The following is a 21,240-nucleotide window of genomic DNA, read 5'->3' on the forward strand; positions in this document are numbered from 1 at the left end:
TGCCAGCATCTATCAAAACTGATTTTTGCTTGAGTATCCATGGGAAAGACATGGAAGTATTGTAAATTTTCATGATAAGACATCTTTTTTGCTGCTTTGTGAATATCAGTGCACTGAAAAAATATGTAGGAAAAACAAGCAAGCAAACAAAAAGAAAACAAACCCTAAAGGCAAACAGATGAGGAATCATACAATGTAAAAGAATAGCTTTCTTTTAGTGTGTACTGATGTCAAATAATCAGCAGGATGTAAACTTGTGTTACCAGGGAGGTTAACTAGCTGATGTTTTTCGTGGCTAGCTTCCATGATTCTTTAGGATCTGTGTCATAAGTTTCTCTTAAAAGTCTTTTGAAAATTGTTGTAAAATAACCTGCACAGACTACTGCGTGAACTATCTCGTGTTTAATTTGCTCAAAGGCTTGTTGTTGCTCAGGGCCCCGTTTAAAATCATTCTTCTTCCGGGTCTCATGATAGAGAGGGCTTACAATTGAACTGTAATTTGGGATGTGCTTTCTCCAGAACCCCATAGCACCCAAGAAAGCTTGCATTTCTTTGTTATTAGTTGGTGGCGACATTGTTGTTACCTTGTTGATCACATCTGTGGGGATCTGTCTACGTCCATCTTGCCATTTTATTCCCAAAAATTGAATCTCCTGTGCAGGTCCCTTGACCTTACTCCGTTTTATGGCAAAACCGGCTTTCAGCAGGATTTGGATTATTTTCCTCCCTTTCTCAAAGACTTCTTCCGCTGTATCGCCCCACACAATAATGTCATCAATGTATTGCAGGTGTTCTGGAACTTGCACATCCCAAATGTGTGGCCCTATCTGATAGCATAAAAATCCTTTTTATTAACAAAGATCATTAAAATGTTAATTCCTGAAGACTATACATATGCATATATGTACATGTAAATTATTATATCATTTAAACTGAATTAGTACTGCAATTGGGAGAAAACAGCCCTGGAGACTCTCCCTCCTCTGCTATTATGAATAAACAAACACTAACTTCAGTGGAATTTCATTGATTCTAGATGAAGATCTGGCTGTCAATCCCAGATTTCTTTCAACAGTGAACATAAGGAGGTGCCATTTGAAAATTCTAGTGCTTTTGTAGTTCATCTTTCAGTGAAGAAGCAGGTATGTGGATACCAATAATCCTGAGAACTTTAGGGCTGAGTATAGACATTCAGTGTCCTGTTTAACCTGATATAGTCAATAATTCCATTTCTCCCTACTTAATTTCTAAATTCTGATTCCTGCCCTTTGTTAAAACTCCCTGTTGTGCCATCACAAGTGTTTAAATTTTGCTTGCTTTAGTTGTTGGTCTTAAGATGAGGTGAATTGCCCCATGGAGATGTGGATTTGCCTTCAGTGTCTACAAAAGTAAACAAAAGTGACTAGCTTAAATTGAAGTGGCCTTTTCATTACTTACATGAAAGTAAATGACTCCCATCTACTGGAAACTACTATCCCCGCACCTGGTTACTAAAGAATGTATCCTGGTTTTATGTAAAGGAGAAAAAAAGCTCTTTGTCCAGTGGAACACTGGTAAAACCTCCAAACATAAAATATCTGGGGTTTCTAGTAGAACAAATAGGCTGAAGGGAAGTTTGCTTGCTAATAATATCCGTTCTGTTATTTTCTGTATGATATGCATTAGAAAAACTATAGAGCCATCAAAACCATAGATTTCATCTCCATGTCAAATACAGGATCGGTTATAGCTGTGCCATTTTTTAGGGAAGCTTGTTAAGTTGTTCTTTAAGGACTACATGTGAAGGAGAGTATATTCACTGGTTCTTCACCCCTGTTACGGAGACATTCTTAACAATCTTTTTTGCTGTAATATAAGCTCATAACTTCTTGTTCTAAGTGGTGTGTATGCAGAAAGCAGAACACATTTTTTATTTATTTAAAATCTTTCTGCATGCAGTCCAGTCTTTTTTTACCTGGAATAAATTACTCAATTCTCTTATATGTTTGGTATTGGTCACAGTGTAACAGACATTTCACATCACTTATTATTTTTTCTAATTTAAATTCTCTGTTACCCAACAGATACTAATCATAGAAGCATAGAATGGTTTGAATTGGAAGGGATTTTAAAGATTATGTACCCTTACATAGACAGGGCACCTTCTACTAGACCCGGGTCCTCAAAGCCCCATCCAACCTGGTCTTGAACATTTCCAGGAATGGGGCAGCCATGATTTTTCTGGGCAACCTCCTGTGGTGTGGAAACACCCTCACAGTAAAGATCTTCGTAAAATCTGATCTATATCTATCCTCTTTTAGTTTAAAGCCATTCCCTTTTCCTATCACTACATGCCCTTGTAAGAAGTCCTTCTAGATGTCTTGTAGGCCCCTTTAGGTATTGGAAGGCTGCTGTAAAGCCATTCCAGGGCCTTTTCCAGGCTGAACAAGCCCAGCTCTCTCAGCCTGTCTTTGTAGGAGAGGTGCTCCAGCACTCTGATCATCTTTGTGGCTCTCCTCTGGAAAACCCCTCCCTTGACCTGCTAGCCATACTCCTTTTGATGGAACCCAGCACACAGATGGCTTTCTCGCCTGCAAGCACACAATGCCGGCTCATGTTGAGCTTTTCATCCACCAAGACCCCTAAATCCTTCTCCTCAGGGCTGCTCTGAATCCAGTCTCTGACCAACGTGCAGCTGTGCTTGGGACTGCTCGGACTCAGGTGCAGGACCTTGCACTTGTCCTTGTTGAATTTCATGGGTTTGCACAGGCCCACCCACAAATGAATCTCGTTAGGTCCCATGGACTGATCTGGCATTTCGTTCAATATCTAAGACATCCTTATGGAGCTGGTTAACAGAGGATATCTTTCTTTGTCTTTCTGGAGTGGGGAATTCTGGGCTGGGGAGCTAAATGAATCACATAACACGTTTAAATTTGGACAGTGAATATTCTCTGAACTCCACTGGCTCTATCTTCACTGAATATAATGTAGACATCCGACTTGTGGGAACGTAAAGTTGAGATGCAAAAAAAACCCCTCTGTATGTTTCAATTTTAACTAACCAGTGATGCTAAGTGACTGTTCTGCAAAGCCCATCCAGTGGTTTAATATCACAGAACTACAGTTCAAAATCAGTTTGTTCAGGAACTGGAGAGTATTTGAATTAAGTTATTGCCTAGATAACTTTTTTCCCCACACACATTTAAAGCCCAAAACTGAATGAGAAGCATTTTTGAGAGCTTTTGAATGGAGGTAGCTTCATGAGTAAAGGGTTTTCCTCTTAAGAATACCTGCTTATTTGAATTGTGAGGGTCTAAAAGAAATTAATAAAAAAAAAAAAAAATAAATTAATCCCAGTGGTGATTATAGAAGATTATCACGCTAGTTTTCATGACAAGTGACGTACATGATCTGTGAAGCCCCATAGAAAATATTTTGCTCATCATCAATTCTTTGTAATGTATATTTACACTAGACATTAAATTAGTTTGTGAGTATCTTGAAAAAGCTGCAATGTAAAATTGCATGTTTGTGCAGAATTTAGCGTAATAGGCTCTGTTTCTACTATGAATTAATGGGCATTATTATAATACGAAAAGTAAATCCAAAAATACCCTTAGCTGATAATCAAGAGAAAATAATCTAAATAGGAATATTTTGTTCATATTATCTGTACCATTTTTACAAGAGCTGGGTTGACTGTAAAAGATACACAATTGTGGTTAATAATAGATACATTTGGTTATATTTCCAAAGAAACTGCTGAATTTCTTAATTCCCAAAACCTATTTCTTACCTTTTGTTATTACTAGTCCAAATTATATGCGTGTGAAAACACTGTTTAGAGCAGGAAATTTTAATGTGACTTGTGTTGCTTGGAAATACTGTTCTGTTACCTACTGTGTGTATTCTATACATTTCCTCATTTACTTTACACTGCTTTTGCAGTACATATTGCCTATTTTATGAAATTAAAATATAAGTAGCAGGACTTATCTGAAAAAAAATTCATGAGATTTCTTGTGAGTGATTCAGTGCTGAATTGCTTGACAAAACAACTGTATGTAGTCAGAAGACAGAACAAAACTTAATAAGCATGCAGTGTGACAAAGCCTCAACATGAGAATAATTCACTTGAGAATATAGCACCCACTAAGAGCATGTTATTTCATATAAATGTAGCTCAGTCATGTCAGTTCATCTGTTTTGGTACTGCAGAACTGCTACCCCTGAGAATCCTCAGTCTCCAGATTAATCCAATAGCTGTGTAATGTAAGTTTGAAAAAATTGAAAAAGAAAAATTTAAATTGCAATGCAAAAGGAGTATAATGCACTGTTGAAAAACTTAGAAATAGATCCACTGGTTTAGACAACTTATTTCAAATAAAATTACACCTAATATAAATTTTCCTCAATTAAGTAATCTTAGACATTACAGCTCTTGAGAAATACAGAATATCTTTTAGTGCAGAGGACTGCCTCTAGACAAAAAAAAACAAAAACAAACAAACTCTTTTATATTAAAAAAAGGATTTTTGTTTTAGTCTTTAGCATAAAAATTTTGAACAAACTTTTTTCTAACTCTAAAAAAATTATCTCCATTAAAATTGCTGTGCAATTATTTCATGTTTCATTTACCTGAATAATATTCTAAAATTAATACTAGCTTCAAAACTTGCACTTAAGGTCACTGAATTTTTAGCTGTGGAGATATACAAATAGTTCAGTGGGCTTCTTCCTGCCTGAAAGCTTGCTCTTTAAAACATTTTACTTGTAAATGGTATGCTGGCAAAATAGAAAATGTCTTGGATAATCTCTCATAACAAGTGAGATGATAAAACTTCCCTATTTGGGGATTTATTTTTTCTGTACCAAATGTGCTACTTTATGTATAGATTCTATCAATATTGACTCATATGACAGTTTTTGAGTCTCAAAAACTTTGAGATGCGCTGTTTCTAAAGGAATTTTCATAACTTCATTATCTGTGGTTGCACTTGTAAATAAAATTGTGCTACAGGACACTCCTGAGCACTAAAACTCCCTTGCATACACTCCTAAGCTCTTAAAATTGTGTCTGACACCCCTTTGGCCCATATCAGCTAGCAGATAGGCTGCAAAACCAAGCCTCATCATAATACCAAAGATCAAGCATCACTCCTGATTGTCCTGGGTTGAGCTCTAACAGTTATTTTTCTCCTTCCTAGTAGTTGGTGAAGTGCTTTGTTTTCAACTTTAGTGTGAGAACAACACTGTTAAACTGATGTCTTAGTTGTTGCTAAGTAATGCTTACCACAATTCAAGGACTTTTCAGTCTCTCATGCTCTGCCAGTGTGGAGAAGCTCAAGGACACCTGACCAAACTAGCCAAAGGGTTATTCCATACCACAACACATCATGCCCAGTATATAAACTGGGGGGAGTTACCCACAAAGTACAGATAGCTACTTGGGTCAGGCTGGGTTTTGATCGGCAGGTGGTGAGCGGTTGTATTGTGCATTGTTGCTGTTTGTTGTTTTCTCTCCTTCCCACTTTTATATTCTCTTCCCTTGTTATTTCGTTTATCATCATTATTATTGGTGGTAGCAGTAGTGGTTTTGTGCTATACCTTAGTTACTGGGCTGTTCTTATCTCAACCGATGGGAGTAACATTCTTTTGATTCTCCTTCTCATCTCTCTGGGAGCGGAGTATTGGGTGGGAAGAAGGGAGGGAGAAACAGCGGCTGTGTGGTTCTGAATTACCGGCTGGGCTTAAACGAAGACACATATATAGGCATGTATAGGCATATATAGGCAATTAGGAGAAATCTCTGGATACGTAGCTCTTGTCCTTCTGGAGACTTCAATTTCCCACACCTCAGCTGGCAATACCATACTGTCACTGCTGGGACAAGTGAGGCTGCAGATTTCCTGAAGTCTGAGGAAGGCAGCTTCTTTCCACAAGTACTCAGTGAGCCAACTAGGAAAGTTGCCCTCCTAGACTTGCTCTTTGTGAATCAAGAGGGATGCATGCGAGGTGTGATGGTAGGAGGCTGTCTTGGCCACCCTAATCCCAAAGATGTTGAACTCAGACTTTCGGGTGTCATGAGGGAAAAGTTCAGCAGAGTTGCTACCCTGGGTATCAAGAGAGCAAAACTGAAGCTGCAGAGGGACCTACTTGGCAGACTCTCCTGGGCATGAGCTTTTGAGGACTTAGGGGACCATGAGAGCTGCTCGCTTTTAAAGAACCATCTTTTGAAAGCACAGGAGCAGCACTCCCATTGTGTCAATGGAAGTCAAGCAGGTGCAGCAGAAGAGCAGCTTGGAACTCCTCCTGGAACTGGGATGGGAACAGAAATTGTATGCTCTCTAGAAGCAAGGTCAAACTTCTCAGGAAGCATACTGAGCTGTGGCTCACACATGGAGGGAGACATCACAAAAGGCCAAAGCTCAACTGGAGATGAAACTGGTCAGTGTTCTGTCAGACAACAACAAAAGGCTTTTTGAAGTATGCTAATAACAAGCGGAGGCCTAAGGGAAGTTTTGGACCTTTACTTTACGAAGGTGGCCACTGAAAAGTGGGGATGAAGAAAAGACAGAGGCATTTAATGTTTTTGCATTGCCTCAGTCTTCAGTGTTCATGGTAGACCTGGGGCTCCCCAGGTCCTGTGAGTGGGAAGACCATGGCTGCAGGGGCAGTGACTTTCCATTGGTGGACACAGCAGTTCTAAAGCAGGAGACCTTGGGGCCAAGGCTCCCTTGTCTTCCTCTGGCCCTGTGGCTCCTGCGTCATCCCCTTCTGTTGAGTCTCGGTGCAACATCCCATCAGAGGGGTGGGCAGCTCCTCTGCCCTGCCTCATGGGGCATCATCTGCTGGGGCACAGCAGGCACTGAGGATGTTTCTTCTCTTTTTTGTGGGCAGCTCCTCTGCCCTGCCTCATGGAGCATCATCTGCTGGGGCACAGCAGGCACTGAGGCTGTTTCTCCTCTTTTTCTTTGGCAGCTCCCAAGTAGTGAAGGAACTCTGGGTCAGCACCCTCCTTGGGTAAGCCCTGCCTGGCACTGCAGCCTGGGCTGCCCATGCTTCTATCGTAGGGGGATGCTCCATGACTGGCATCCGAACAATGAGAAAACACCTCTGCTGAGCTGGGCACAGGTGCCCCACAGCTTCAGGCAGAGGTGCCCCCACTGCTGAGCAGGCACAGTTGGCAGAGCTGCTTCATCCAGTTGTGTCCAAACAACACCTACCCAGCCCCATCCTCGCCACTCCCGCTGCTCCTGCTCCACTGCTGCGTGGCACCGGCTGTTCCTGACTGTGGAAGTGATCCCCAGTCTGGCAGCAGAGAGAAGAGCTGGCTTGGGTCTCACACAGCTCTTTCTCTCCCCCTTCCCCATGCACAGACCACAGGAAGAAGTTCAGGGAGCCCGGGTGACCCAGCTGCCATCCATCAGGGTGGTGATGAAGGAGCTGAGTGGCCACCATGCTGTGAGTGTCCCTCCTGCCTCTGCTCTGTCCCCAGGGGCTCCTCCAGCCCAGCATCAGCTGCATCGCTCCTCACCTTCTGCTCTTGGATGCCAGCAGCGTGGAGAAGTTGTTCCAGCGTCAAGTCCAGGTCAGGGTCCCTTGCAGTGCAATCTCACCCATCCCCACTTCTCACACACAGCCAGAGGCTGATGCAGCTGTCCAGGGACCCTTTCTGCTGTGGGGCTCCTTGGTGAGTGCAGTCCATTTCTTGCAGGCCGGTGCCAGGCAGCTGCCAGTTCCTGTCCTCTCCAGTAGTGAGGGTTTACGTGGCCACATGGATGGTGAGTGTGGAGAAGACAGGGGCAGGATGGCCCTTCTCTCCTGCTCTTGCAGGCTGGCACATGTGTGGGAATGGGAATGCTGCTGCCCTTCCCGCAGGGCACGTCCATCCCCATCACTCTGCAGGAGGAGAGAGCTGAGCCCCAGGGCCACTAGATTCCAAATGATGCTGAGTCTCCCGTGCCCTTGGTGGTGGGGGGACAGCACTGGGGGAGTCTGGGAGGGCTCTCCTGGTACTTCTCCTCCACAGCTCTTTACTCTGTTTCCCTTGGCAGCAGGTGGGACACGCAGGAGCAGGAGGAGGCTGCTTGGCTGCAGTAGGGGCACCAGGGCCATCAGGCTCTGCTGGTGTGGGAGCTCTCTTTGGCCAATCCCTGGCAGATCTCTGCATCCAGGATGGCATGCTGCCACAGCCCATCCAGGCAAGCCAGACTGGTTGTGGGGGTCCCCGTCCCATCCCATCCCATTCCATCCCATCCTATCCCATCCTATCCCATCCTGTTGGCTCTTCCAGGGAGAGGCTGTCCCCAGCACCTATCTAAGCGCCTGTCTCCAGCCCAGCAACTCTTCTCCTCTGTGCCCTCAGGACCTTCTGGCTCTGCTCAATGAACATGGCCCATCCACGGAGGGGATCTTCCGGCTGGCAGCCAGCCAGCATGCCTGCCACAAGGTCAGGGAGGCCCTGGACAGTGGGGTGCCAGTGCAGCTGGAAACCCAGCCCGTGCTGCTGCTGGCTGTCCTCTTGAAGGTGAGCCCTGCTGACCCAGAGCCCTGCAGCTCCTGGCTCTCTTGGTGCTGATGGGCACCTGTGGGAGCACAAGCAGAAACCCAGCTGCCTGCTCATGAGCCAGAGGCCTGGGGATGCTGCGGATGCACCAAGAGTGCAGTGGCCAAAGCCTCACGCGGAGCCCTTGGCACTGCAGGACCTCCTCTGGAACATCCTCTCCAAGCTCCTGGAAATCCAGCTATACGAAGAGTGGATGAGAGCCATGGAGAAGACCAGCAGGCACGATAGGCTGGCAGCACTGAGAGAGTAAGGGTTGCAGCAGCCACCAGGGACTGGCACAGGCTGGGATTCCAGTGCATAGCAGTGGCCTGCCTGAAATAGCCATGGCTCCTGCAAGCCACCTCCTGCTGCTGTGGGGTTTTGGTTTGGGAGGAAAGAGGTACCAAAAAGCTTTTCTCTCTGGGGAGCACTTCCCACTGGCATTGGGGCTGGTCCCCAGCCCAGCCCATCTTTGCTGCTCAGAGGTCCCTGGCTGCCTTCTCCAGTCAGCAAATCCATGGGTCAGCAGCTGAGAAGAACAGCCCCATGGCTGCACCTTCCTGCACAGAAGCACAGGTCAGGCTGGGAAAGGCTGTTTGAGCCCTCATCAGCCCTCTCAGTGAATCCAGGGGTTTGCTGTGTGCAGGTGACGCAGCACATCGAGTTCCTTATTGACCACCATGAGAAACTCCTTGGAGAGCAGGTGGCTAGGCTGGCCAGCAAGGGGGATGAGGAGATACCAGCAGCACAAGCAGAGCTGGAAACAGCAGAGGTAAGTGAAGTGCACAAGAAGTGTGACAACAAAAGCCTCCCTCCTCAGAAGGTGGGGCTGCTGCTGCAGGGACAAGCACGGTCATCCACCAGCCTGCAACTCTGTCAAAGTGCAGAGCAAGGCTGATGCAGGTTGGCCATCCTGCTTTGTGAGGTGATCCCAACACAGCTGGCTCAGCTGAGCTGAGCAAACCCATCCAAGGAATGTGCCTTTCAGAGCAATTGTGCATGGAGGTCCTTGCCCCCTGCTAACCTACACATTGCCATTGCAGGTGCCTCCTGTTTCTCCCAGGAGCAAACAGCAGAGGAGCTTTTCTGGGGAGGAAAGGTAAAACTGCCTGGCTTTGCTTGGCTCAGGGTAATCATGGCTTCACCTGTCTCACAATACTATTGAATGGAAAGGTTCTCAGGCTCTTCACGCAACACCAGGAAACGAAGAGCAGCCTAGGAAGAGGGCAGCGACGGGCAACTATGCCAGAAGAAGAGCAAAACTGAGCTCTCAGAGATAGGCAACTGAAGAAATTCAAGCAGGGGAAGAGCAGGGCACCCAGGTACGTAGCAGAGCCTGTGTTCCATCTTTTTGCCAAGCTCTGAGTATAGGAAACACTCCTGAGGTGCACAGCATGGTCCTGCCCTCGGGGAAACATGTATGTCAGGCGAAACATACTACCCCAGCATTGCCTGCCAACCTGTGATTTTAGTATGGCAAAGCAAGGGATGCTGCTGCTTGGATTTTGGAAAGGACCATATCCCAGCTTCCCAGGCTCCCTGCCGAGCCCTGCTGCCTGGCAGGGTGGCACTGCACATCTCTGTCAACTTTCCATGCTCTGAGGGTATCACATGTATTGAGAAGGGACAAAAGCAACACTGTAGTTGTCAGTTAGGAACCAGTAAGGAGCCTCTCTCTTGTGCTAGCAACGACCTCTTTTACAGCATACTTCCGAAAAACCCAGGAGTTCCCTCCTGCTCCTGCCTTCATGGGTTCATCAGTGCTTTCTGACTCTGCCCTTGTAGGTGCCCATTTACTGCTTTGGATTCCCCGCATGCACTCTGCTTCCTGGCCTTGGCGTTCCACCCCGCGGCCCCAGCACCATTTCGGCAGCGGCAAGGACAGAACCACCATGTCCTGCTCTGGATAGAAGGTTCCACCACCTTGCCCTGGAGCCAGAGCAGCGCCCTCAGACCCATCCCAGCCCTCGCAGGAGGCCTTGCTGGCTCACTCCTCAGCTCCACCAGCAAATCCCCACCCACTGGAGCATCTCCCCAGGTGGGGAGCTGGCCTCCGGCTCTTGATATTATCATTGTTACTCTGCTTGTTACTATGTTTATTAATACACTTGTTACTGTGTTTATAATTATGTTTATTAGTCTATTAGTATGTCTTTTTAAAACAAATTTTAGGATATAATTTAGGATAGCTTTAGGATCTTGAAACGTTATAGAATATAGGATATTTTTAGGATCAACTCTGGCACTAAAAGATGTTTTACTCAGTAAATTGAAACAAGGACAAGCTGAAGTTAGCTAAGTTCAATGTCAAAATCAAATAATTTTTACTTTATTTTGGATTTTTCCTACACTGCCTCATGTTGTGGTTTAACCCCAGTGGCAACTATGTGCCACACAGCCCCTGGTTCACACTCCTCAGCTCCCCTGCAGTGGAATAAGGAAGAGAATCATTAAAAGGTGAAATTCATAGGTTGAGATAAGAACAGTTTGATAATTAAAATAAAGTGCAAAAAACTCTAGTACTAATCATAATAGTGATAATGAAAAGGGAAATTAAAAAAAAATAAATTATATCATCCCCCTTCCTCCCCCAAAAATCCAACAAACACAAGTGTTGCACAATACTATTACCCACCACCTACTGACCAATATCCAGCCCATACCCAAGCAGTGATCTGAGTGATTTGGCCCTTCCGGGTAGCTTCCCCCAGTTTGTATAGTGGGCATGATATGCTGCGGTATGGAATACCCCTTTGGCTAGTTTCAGTCAGGTGTCCTGTCTCTGCTTCCTCCCAGGTCCATGTGCCCCTCCACACTGGCAGAGCATGTGAAACTGAAAAGTCCTTGATCAGGGTAAATATTACTTAGCAACAACTAAAACATTGGTAAGTTACCATCATTGTTCTCAGACTAAAGCCAAAACATCACTCTGTAGCAGCTACTAGGAAGTAAACTAACTATCCTTTCATCTGAAATAAGGACAGCTCAGTAAAAGGCATTCTTTTTTACTTAATTCACCATCAAATATACCTTTAGATCAGTGGTTTGCTGTTCACTATGTTGACATGAATAATTTGACTAGTACCTTCTAGTCTTAAAAAGATAGCTTAAACTTGGAAATGACTGACATTAACTGCTATACAATATTCACTCCCCCCCTGTCAGTGGAAGGTGCCTTCTTTTAAGACACTGGATAGAATCAGGCTTTTAGATACCCTTAGTTCATTGTCACACAAGTACCTATGCTTGGTAAGTTTAACTATTGTGCTTAGCTTGCACTGATTAATCTTTTCTTTATTTTGGGTATCACATCTCTTGTGAAAGGTTTGTTCAGGTCAAATCTTTGTTATACCTTTGAAGAAAAAGTGTGTGTTTTGCATCAGGCACAAATGGTGTTACTCTTAGAACAGTTAAGAGTCTTATTCCTCTATCTCCATTTTTCAAATCTTTCAATAGATCTCAGTTTTGTAGATATTTTCATTTTCTGAAGCAGCATTTTTGTATCTAAAATTTATACACGTAAAGCATTTCAACATTAATTTCAAAAAACTTGTTTAGCTTTTCACTGGATTAATTCTGTTTACATTAACAGGCTGTTCATATCCTCAAAGTTCTTGAAGTTCTTAAGCAGCTTTCTTTAGGAAGAAGCATTTATTTTATTGACCTTGTTTTATCTTAAGCTTTTTCAGTGTTATGACTTTTTATTATACATCTGTTAGGAACTACTTACAATTAATTAGAATTCATATACACACATACACATATAAATACATCCCCCCTCCCCCAGTAATCAAACCACACACCACTATAATCATGCAACTCATGCCTCTAGGGTGTTTCTAAGTCCTGTGTAACATCAAAGCCATAAGAAGTACTTATGCACACTGTGTCTCATGTAGCTATCAGCAAAAGCAGTTAGATAAATAATAGAGTGAAATAAAAGCTTCCAGTCTATTAAAATGTCATCAGATTTGCCAAAGATGCTTTAAAGGTTCTTAACTATCTCTTTATAAAATGCTGTTAAAATACTGATATTGTTTGCACTATTTTATTAACGGAAACAAAATAGACGGGTAGATGGAGTGATCCATCAATCAACTGATCGATTGAATTACGTTTGTTTTTTTTGTTTTGTTTGTTTGTTGTTTTTTTTTTTTTTTTTGTGGGAGTGCCTATCACACTTTCAGGGTTATTAGGAATCTGTACGTTAAAGAGTAATATATATAGAAAAATCCTAGGGTCTATTCCCAGTAGTCTTCAGGATATTGGATTGCTACAATTATCACCATCATCATCATTACCATGATCTAAAGGCTGGTGTTCCAGAAACTTGTTATTTCCTCCTTGGTAGAAAAATTAGGTGACTCTGATAGACTATTTTATGCTACTCTATGTTGCAACCTTATGTGTTTGCTAAAGTTTCACTTCTACATCAATATTTCATGATAAATCTTATGTAGAAGGTCTGAATTGGGGTTTTCCTGTTTTGTTTTGTTTGTGGTTTTTTTTTTCTTAACTGTGTTTCTTATCAGTTAAGTCCTTTTTTGGAAGAATTAATAACTGAATAAGTATCTTTTATAAATCTACTAGCAAAAGTTAGATGCTTGTAGATATTAATAGTAAGAATAATGAAAACAATAAGATTAATGAAAAGGACAGCTTTTGACAGACAACAGGTAAAGGGAATATGAGGGGCTTTGCAGTTTCACAAACCCGCTAAGAGACAGTTTGTAGTTTTAGAAACCTAGTAAGGGAAATAGCTAGTATTTTCTTAAATACTGTATTTAATTAATTTTCCCCTCAAGCCAAAAAACAATTAAGAATCCAATTTGTATTCTTGACAGCTGTCAGCCAGACTACTTCTGTACAATTTCTTTTCACTTCTGGGGCAAAAAGAGTGCTTGAGGCCAACTTGTTTCAAAGTCATAGATTCAGAGAATCATAGAATGGTTAAGGTTGGAAAGGACCTTAAGATCATCAGGTTCCAACCACCCTGCCATGGGCAGGGACACCTCACACTGAACCATGCTACCCAAACCTCTGTGCAACCTGGCCTTGAACATTGTCAGGGATGGAGCATTCACACTTCCATGGGCAACCCATTCCAGTGCCTCACCACCATCACAGTAAAGAACTTCTTCCTTATATCGAATCTAAACTTCCCCTGTTTAAGTTTTAAACCATTACCCCTTGTCCTATCACTACAGTCCCTAATGAAGAGTCCCTCCCCAGCATCCTTATAAGCCCCCTTCAGATACTGGAAGGCTGCTATGAGGTCTCCACGCAGCCTTCTCTTCTCCAGGCTGAACAGCCCCAACTTTCTCAGCCTATCCTCATACAGGAGGTGCTCCAGTCCCCTGATCATCCTTGTGGCCTTCCTCTGGATTTGTTGCAACACTTTCATGCTCTTTCTATGTTGAGGTCACCAGAACTGTACACAATACTCCAAGTAGGGTCTCACAAGAGCAGAGTACAGGGGCAGGATCACCTCCTTTGACCTGCTGGTCACGTTCCTTTTGATGCAGCCCAGGATATGGTTGGCTTTCTGGGCTGCAAGCGCACACTGCCAGCGCACGTTAACTTTCTCACTGACCAAAGCCTCCAGGTATATCTCCACAGGTCTGCTCTGAATTAATTCTGCTCTGAATTAATTGCTGAGGTGAGTAGCTCGAGAGAGGACACCTTCAACACCAGAGCGGGGGGGAGATCAGCGTCCAGGAGCCTCAACTCAGAGCGACAAGAGCAACCGAGGGAGCCTCAAGTCCTCGACAGGACCTGCCCAGGAGCCGGCAGCTCAGCTGACGAGAGCGAGCAGCTGACTCACACGGGGCTGAGCCTGAAGCAGCGGCACCAGCCCTGACTGGGTAAAAACCTGCCCCAGGGAGCGCGGTGAGGTAGCTTGCGCGGCAGTTCGCGCGGGCAGGTGAGCGGGATGGTGAGCGCTCATCGTATGATCAGGGCCCGGTCTGGGAGCTCTGCTCTGGCTGCCCCGGCGGTGGCCAGCGTAGGCACCCAGACAGAGCCGATGAGAGGGGAGGCTGCAGTGCAGAGCTCGGGGTGCAGAGACTGCCTGCACTGGTCTGGTGAGGTGAGGGTGCGCAATGGGCAGGGCTGCACTCGGTGCTCCCTGGTGGAGGTCCTCCTGCAGCAGGTGGCTGAGCTGCGGGATGCTGTTAACAGACTGCGAGATGTCAGGGAAGCTGAGAGGAAGCAGGAATACTTGCTCCACGCCCAGACAGTCCAGGGGCCTCGAGCTTCACCTCTACCTCATGAAGGAAAGAAGGAGGCCGTTAACCTGGGAAGCTGGGAATTGGTGACAAAAAAAAAAAAAAAACAACGAAAAAAAGAAGGAAAAGGACAACCAAAAGCGAGGGGCTTCCCCCTAAATCCCCTGTCCCCACGCAGAACCACTTTGCTGTCCTGCAGGGGGCTGATGAGGAAATGCACTCGAGCCAGAAACAGCCGGCTGATGCACTGGTAAAGAAGATCTCTACTGGTGCTGCTAGAAAAAAGCGGCGGGTCGTAGTAGTAGGGGACTCTACACTGAAAGGGACAGAAGCACTCGTCTGCCGGCCAGACCCCGTCTCAAGGGAGGTGTGCTGCCTACCAGGGGCACGGATCAGGGATGTGGCAGAAAGGCTGCCTGCTCTAGTAAGTCCCATGGACTATTACCCACTCCTGGTGATACATGTGGGTGCTAGGGACATAGATAGTAGTAGCCTGGGAAACATAAGGAAGGACTACAGAGCGCTGGAGGAGGTGGTTAGGGCCTCTGGAGTTCACACAGTCTTTTCATCAGTTCTCCAGGGTACAGGGGAGGACCTAAAAAAAGCTAGGAGGATTAGCCAGGTTAATAAATGATTAAAAGGGTGGTGTCATAGTCAGGGGTTTGGGTGTCTTGAACATGGGGCCCAAGCTTGTAGGCCAGGTCTAGTGGGGGCTGGTGGAGCTGTTCTGATAAAGAAGGGAAAGAGCAGTTTTGGTAGAAGGCTTGCAAGGCTGGTCAAGGAGGCTTTAAACTAGATGTGTTGGGGGAGGGGAGCATCATTCCATTCCAACACACCCAGTCAGTTGCCAGAACCTATAATAAATGCCTGGAGCAATGGGTCATTCATGTAACCCCTTCTTGAAAATGGGGGTTATATTTCCCTTTTTTCAGTTGTTGGGAACTTCACCTGACTGCCATGATTTTTCAAGTATGATGGAGAGTGGCTTAGCAACTTCATTTGCCAGGTCCTTCAGGACCCGCAGATGGATTTCATCAAGTCCCATGGACTTGTGCATGTTCAGGTTTTTAAGATGCTCTCAAACCAGATCCTCTCCCACAGTGGGCCCAAGGTCTTCATTCTCACAGTCCCTGCATCTGCCTTCCAAGACTTGGGTGGTGTGGTCAGAGCATTTGCCAGTGAAGACTGAGGCAAAGAAGTCATTCAGAACCTCAGCCTTCTCCAAATCCTGTGTACCCAGTTCTCCCGATAGCTTCTGGAGAAGGCCTACGTTGTCCCTAGTCTGTTTTTTATTTGATGTGTACCTATAGAATCCCTACCTGTTATCCTTAATATCCCTAGTCAAGTTTAATTCTAACTGGGCCTTAGCTTTCCTAACCTGGTCCCTATCTTCCCAGACAGCATCCCTTTATTCTTCCCAGGCTGCCTGTCCTTGCTCGCACTTTCTATAAGCCTCTTTTTTCCCTCTAACTTTCCTCAGGAGCTCCTTATCCATCCAAGGAGGTCTCCTGGCCCTCCTGCTGCACTTCCTTCTAGTTGGGATGCAACACTCCTGAACTTGTAGCAAGTGATCCTTGAATATCAACCAACAGTCTTGGGCCCCTCTGCCCTCTAGGGCTATTTCCCATGGAACGTTACTAAGCAGGTTCATGAAGAGACCAAAGTCTGCTCTCTTGAAGTCCAGGTCAGTGAGCTTGCTGCACACTCCTCTCACTGTCCTGAGGATCTTGAACTCGACCATCTCATAATTGCTGCAACCAAGATGGCCCTGGAGAGTCATATTTCCAACCAGCCCCTCCCTGTTGGTGAGCACGAGATCAAGCATGGCACCTCTCCTTGTTGGATCCTCTGTTACTTGCAGAAGGAAGTTGTCTTCTACACAATCAAGGAACCTCCTGGATTGCTTGTGCTGGGCCGTACAGTCCCTCCAACAGGTATCAGGACGGTTGAAGTCCCCCATGAGAACAAGGGCCTGCGAGTGTGACTCTGTTCCTATCTGTCTATAGAGTGCTTCATCCTCAGAGTCCTCTTGATCAGGTGGTCTGTAACAGATCTCCACAGTAATGTCTCCCATCAGTGTTCTCCCTTTAACCCTGACACACAAATTCTCTGTTAACTGATCGCCTGCCCCCGGATGGAGATCTATACTCTCCAGCCTATCCCTAACATAAATAGCAACTCCAAAGTTGCAAGTCCCGTAGCATCAGAAGTATAGTTTGATTCTGGGCACTCTAGCTAAGTTGAGACATTCATCATTCCTCAGGCACTGAGAAAGCTATAAAATAGTGTTTATTGCTCACAGTAAATGTGAATGATAGCTTTTGAATGCCAAGACCACAGCACAAATCTTGATTATTGTCAAAAGAACTTAAAACTGCTAAATGCAGCTTTGTGAAAACAATTTTTACTAAGTGTATTTGGTTTCAAATTCTTAACATATACCCCCTCCCCTTTTTCTTTTTTTTTTTTACAAGTTTTCAGTTTGGTGGGGAAATGTCTCTGGCAGTATTTCCAAAGAGCAAACCATCAAGCAGCTATTATCCAGGTACAAGAGTGCTTGATAACACAATCAAGAATATCCATAATCCATGCTCCTCTCTTTATCCAGGATGATATAATGATAATATGCAGTAGGTAGGTAAATTATAGAATATTATCCGTTTAAGTCTTCATACATATTTAAAAGATACTGATTATTTTGCTGATAAGCCAAGTTCAGCATCCATTATTACGATCCTGCTGTTTCTGGTCATATGGTTAACCTTTTTCTTCACAATTCCTTTAATAACAAACAAGGCTATGAATGCTTATATTTCTTGTGCAATTCTTACAGGCATCTGTAATTCGACTGAGAAGATCATATAAACTACCCACTAGAATTTGGTAAATGTTGAGAGAGACTTCAGCACAACTTTGTAGCTGAAACTCATAATCTTCCAGGATGTGGTTTGAAGAAACTTCATGTTATTAAATGTATTAACATACTAAGATACATTAATTTTTCAGGCCACTATAAATAGAATCATAGACTTGTAGAATGGTTTGGGTTGAAAAGGACCTTATGATCATCTAGTTCCAAACCCCTGTCAGGAACAGGGACACCTCCCATTAGTCCATATTGCCCAAGGTTCCATTCAATCTGGCCTTGAACACTGCCAGGGCTGGAGTATTCACAACTTCCTTGGGCAACCTGTTCCAGTGCCTTACGACTCTCACAGTAAAGAATTTCTTCCATATATCTAACCTGAATCTCCCCTGTTTCAGTTTTAACCCATTACCTCTTGTCCTATTACTACAGTCCCTGATGGGGAGTCACTCTCCAGCATTCTAGTTGGCCCTTCAGATGTCGGAAGGCTCCTATGAAGTATTTAAGCTGCCTTCTCTTCTGGCTGAACAGCCCCAATTTTCTTTGACTATCCTTGCATGAGAAGTGCTCCAGTCCCCTGATCATCCTTGTGGCCCTCCTCCGGACTTGCTCCAAAAGTTCCACAGCCTTCTTGTGTTGGTGAAACCGGAACTGTATGCGGTACTCCAACTGGGGTCTCACAAGAGCAGAGTACAGGGGCAGGATCTCCTCCTTCGACCTACTGGTCACGTTCCTTTTGATACAGCCCAGGATACAGTTGGCTTTCTGGACTGCGAGTGCACACTGCTGGCTCATGTTGAGTTTCTCATCGACCAACACCTCCAAGTCCTTCTGGGCAGGGCTGCTCCAAATCTCTTTCCCAAACCTGTAGCTGTGCCTGGGATTGTCCCATCACATGTGCAGAACCCTGCACTTTGTTTTGTTGAACTTGCATTGGACCCCCTCTCAAGTTTGTCAGTGTTCCTCTGGATGGCATACCTTCCCTGCAGCATGTTGAACGCACCACATAACTTGGTGTCATCAAACACCAGAGACTTTAATAGCATCAAAATTAAGTTCCCTCAATTGTTTCCAAGGAAAAATAACTTAATACTTACTACACCCTAGTTCTTTGTATTTATTCTAAAATAAACTGGTTTTATTTACATTCCAGTGTATTAGGCTTTTGCATGTGTAAAACCTTATAATAAAATGATGTCACTTCTACTACATAGAGATATGCCAGTATTATTCTTTTTCTTCTTCAGGGTATTCCTGACAGTTTTCATGGACAGCAGCTGACCACTGTTTTAAAAATGCCTGAATTCTACATGGAACATGCTGAAAAGTTTGACTTCACTTTGCAAATACCAAACATCAACTTTTTTTCATCATATCCATGGTGTGAAGCAGCTGTTTTCCCACAGCATTTCCCCAAAGGCTAGTTTTGCCATGTATAAATACTGAACTCCTAGATATAAATACGTCTTCCTGAAGGTCCAGAGAAGAAGCAGTATTTTGTTTTTGCTGGAAGTGGTAGACATAGACTAAAAAATATTAATGCATGGTCTTATCTGGGGAGTATTTTATCACTTTGTGTAATATCAGTGCATGTATATAGATCTGCGCTTACTAGACAAAAGAATGGAACAACAAAAACCAAGCAAAAAACTCCAGCCCAACAACAGCTCATAAAAAACCCTAAAGCAAACAAACATCTCACAGAAGAGGTGTAAATTTTGTATAGCATGAATAATTGAGTTCTCAATACTTGGCTCTACACAGCTTCTTCAAAATGCCTAAGAGTCAGTTTTGTACAGTTATAATAATCTTAACATTAATTCTCTTAGGATCTAAGCAAATAGAAGTTTAAATTTCTTTGCTTTATTTTCTGCTGTTGGTTTCATAGCGTTATTGGTCTTAATGAGGTTACACAAAACTTGCAGTGGAGCACTATGTGCTGGGCTTTTGTGAAATTAATATATTTTCTGAATGACCACAAGAAATAATGTATGCTTTATATAAGACATCTCCTGCAAGCCTTAGAGGGGAAAAATAGCATGGAAAATATTTTTTTTTCCTCAGCAAAATACTCATTCCTGAATTTATACTACCAGAAATTTACAGTAGAAAATGAAACTAGGAAAAAGAAGTTGTGCATTTTCAGACAGGTGTTGAATAAATTTAGGGGAAACTAAAAAATGCCCTCGTTCTTTGTAAAGTTGTGCAATCAGTTTGTCACTGAACCACTGCAATTATTAAAGAACTATTAGAATATGTATGTATTCTATCAACTTTGTCAGACAGTTCTTTCTATGTGTGAATTATTTTAATGCATGAAAATAAAGCATCTGAATTACCAATCAAACACCTAATCAACTTTCTAATCAAGTCAAATATCTGACATGACAAACTGGTTTAATTGTCAGCTGCACATCAGGAGGATTAAATAATTAATGAAAAAAAAAACAAAAACAACCAAACAAAAAAACCTTTGCCAGAAGTATTAAAGTTAAAGGAGAACGACAGGCTGTAACTTCTAAAGTAAATGAAAAGGAACCTCTGAGATGTTGCTTGTGATCATCGCATGTAAGTATCTGACAACAAACTATTATGTAATTGTAGAAATGTCTCATGAAACAGTTTGATTTTTGTCACAGCTAGGGAGATCACAAACATAAATCCTTTTATCAAATTTCAATAGCAAAGTATATTTCACTTTCATAAATATTGTTAAATATTTAAATGTCTAATGATGGCTATTAAGCAGATTTTGAATTCTTAACATATGCTTGCAGGTATTTTTCAGTGAAAAGTCAAAAGGGGTTTTTTTTTGGTTTTTGTTTTGGGTTTTTTTCTTTTCCTTGGAAGAGAGATTTTTATGTATTTCCTATTTAGACTGTAGACAGAAGCCTGAAGTGCCCATTATGTACATTTTTTTGTCTTAATAAATCTAGAAGTAGCTAACTGTCAAGTTAGTTGTGTAAAGTGCATCTGAACACTAAAGATAAATTTTGTCAGGCAGAAGATTTGATTGAAGACATGGTGTGTGTTGACATACATTAGATTGGTACTGCCTTTCAAGACATCCCTGGATATGTATTTCTGATCAAATGAACCATACCTTCAGTTATATTAAGACAAAGATGACATGTCAAGCCACTCTTCTTGGACTAGGTGCATGTTTGACTGCTACCAACTAAGAATCAAAATGTCCTGGGGGGTAGGGATCAAGTTCATAAATCAGGTCTTTGCCTGTCATTCTAGGAATGTTATTCATACATGCAAAAAACCCAAAAAGCCCAACCAAACAAAAAAAAACCTACAAAAAACCAAAATCAACAAAAAAAAAACCCAAGACAAATTCAAACAAAAACCCCCCAAAAACTAAATTCAAAAATCGCTTGAAAGCCTGAGACCTCTGCGGACATTAATGTAATGTCCTTACATTAGGAATATTTTAGGTTCTGACCAGTGGGGTGAAGCTCTGTCCATCTGGGCTAGTATTCTGTTCTTAGTACCTCAATCAGCAAGATGAGTTTGGGAAAACGTGTGAGCTCGGTTATTTTCTGCAGTCCTTTTTCTTGGTACTTACTTCTCCAAAACTTGTGTAATTTGGGTTTACTTCATCCTTCCAG

At 43.4% G+C, this 21,240-nt stretch overlaps 2 protein-coding genes across 3 annotated transcripts in view; both read left to right on the top strand.

Moving 5' to 3' along the window:
- The window catches only part of LOC133265056 (T-cell activation Rho GTPase-activating protein-like), an 86,675-nt gene extending 76,053 nt beyond the window's left edge, over nucleotides 1–10,622 (top strand). Inside the window, exon 5 of the mRNA XM_061445221.1 lies at nucleotides 10,316–10,622. The gene's annotated coding sequence lies outside the window, so the exon portion shown is untranslated. The remainder of the gene's footprint in view (nucleotides 1–10,315) is intronic.
- Nucleotides 1–21,240, top strand: part of LOC133265055 (uncharacterized) — a 947,336-nt gene that overhangs the window by 77,387 nt on the left and 848,709 nt on the right. The window lies entirely within an intron of this gene.

Source organism: Pezoporus flaviventris, unplaced genomic scaffold, assembly GCF_033815535.1.
Source record: "Pezoporus flaviventris isolate CSIRO_AGI_PZ_B2104156 unplaced genomic scaffold, CSIRO_AGI_Pfla_v1 ptg000003l, whole genome shotgun sequence".
Classification (NCBI taxonomy): domain Eukaryota; kingdom Metazoa; phylum Chordata; class Aves; order Psittaciformes; family Psittacidae; genus Pezoporus; species Pezoporus flaviventris.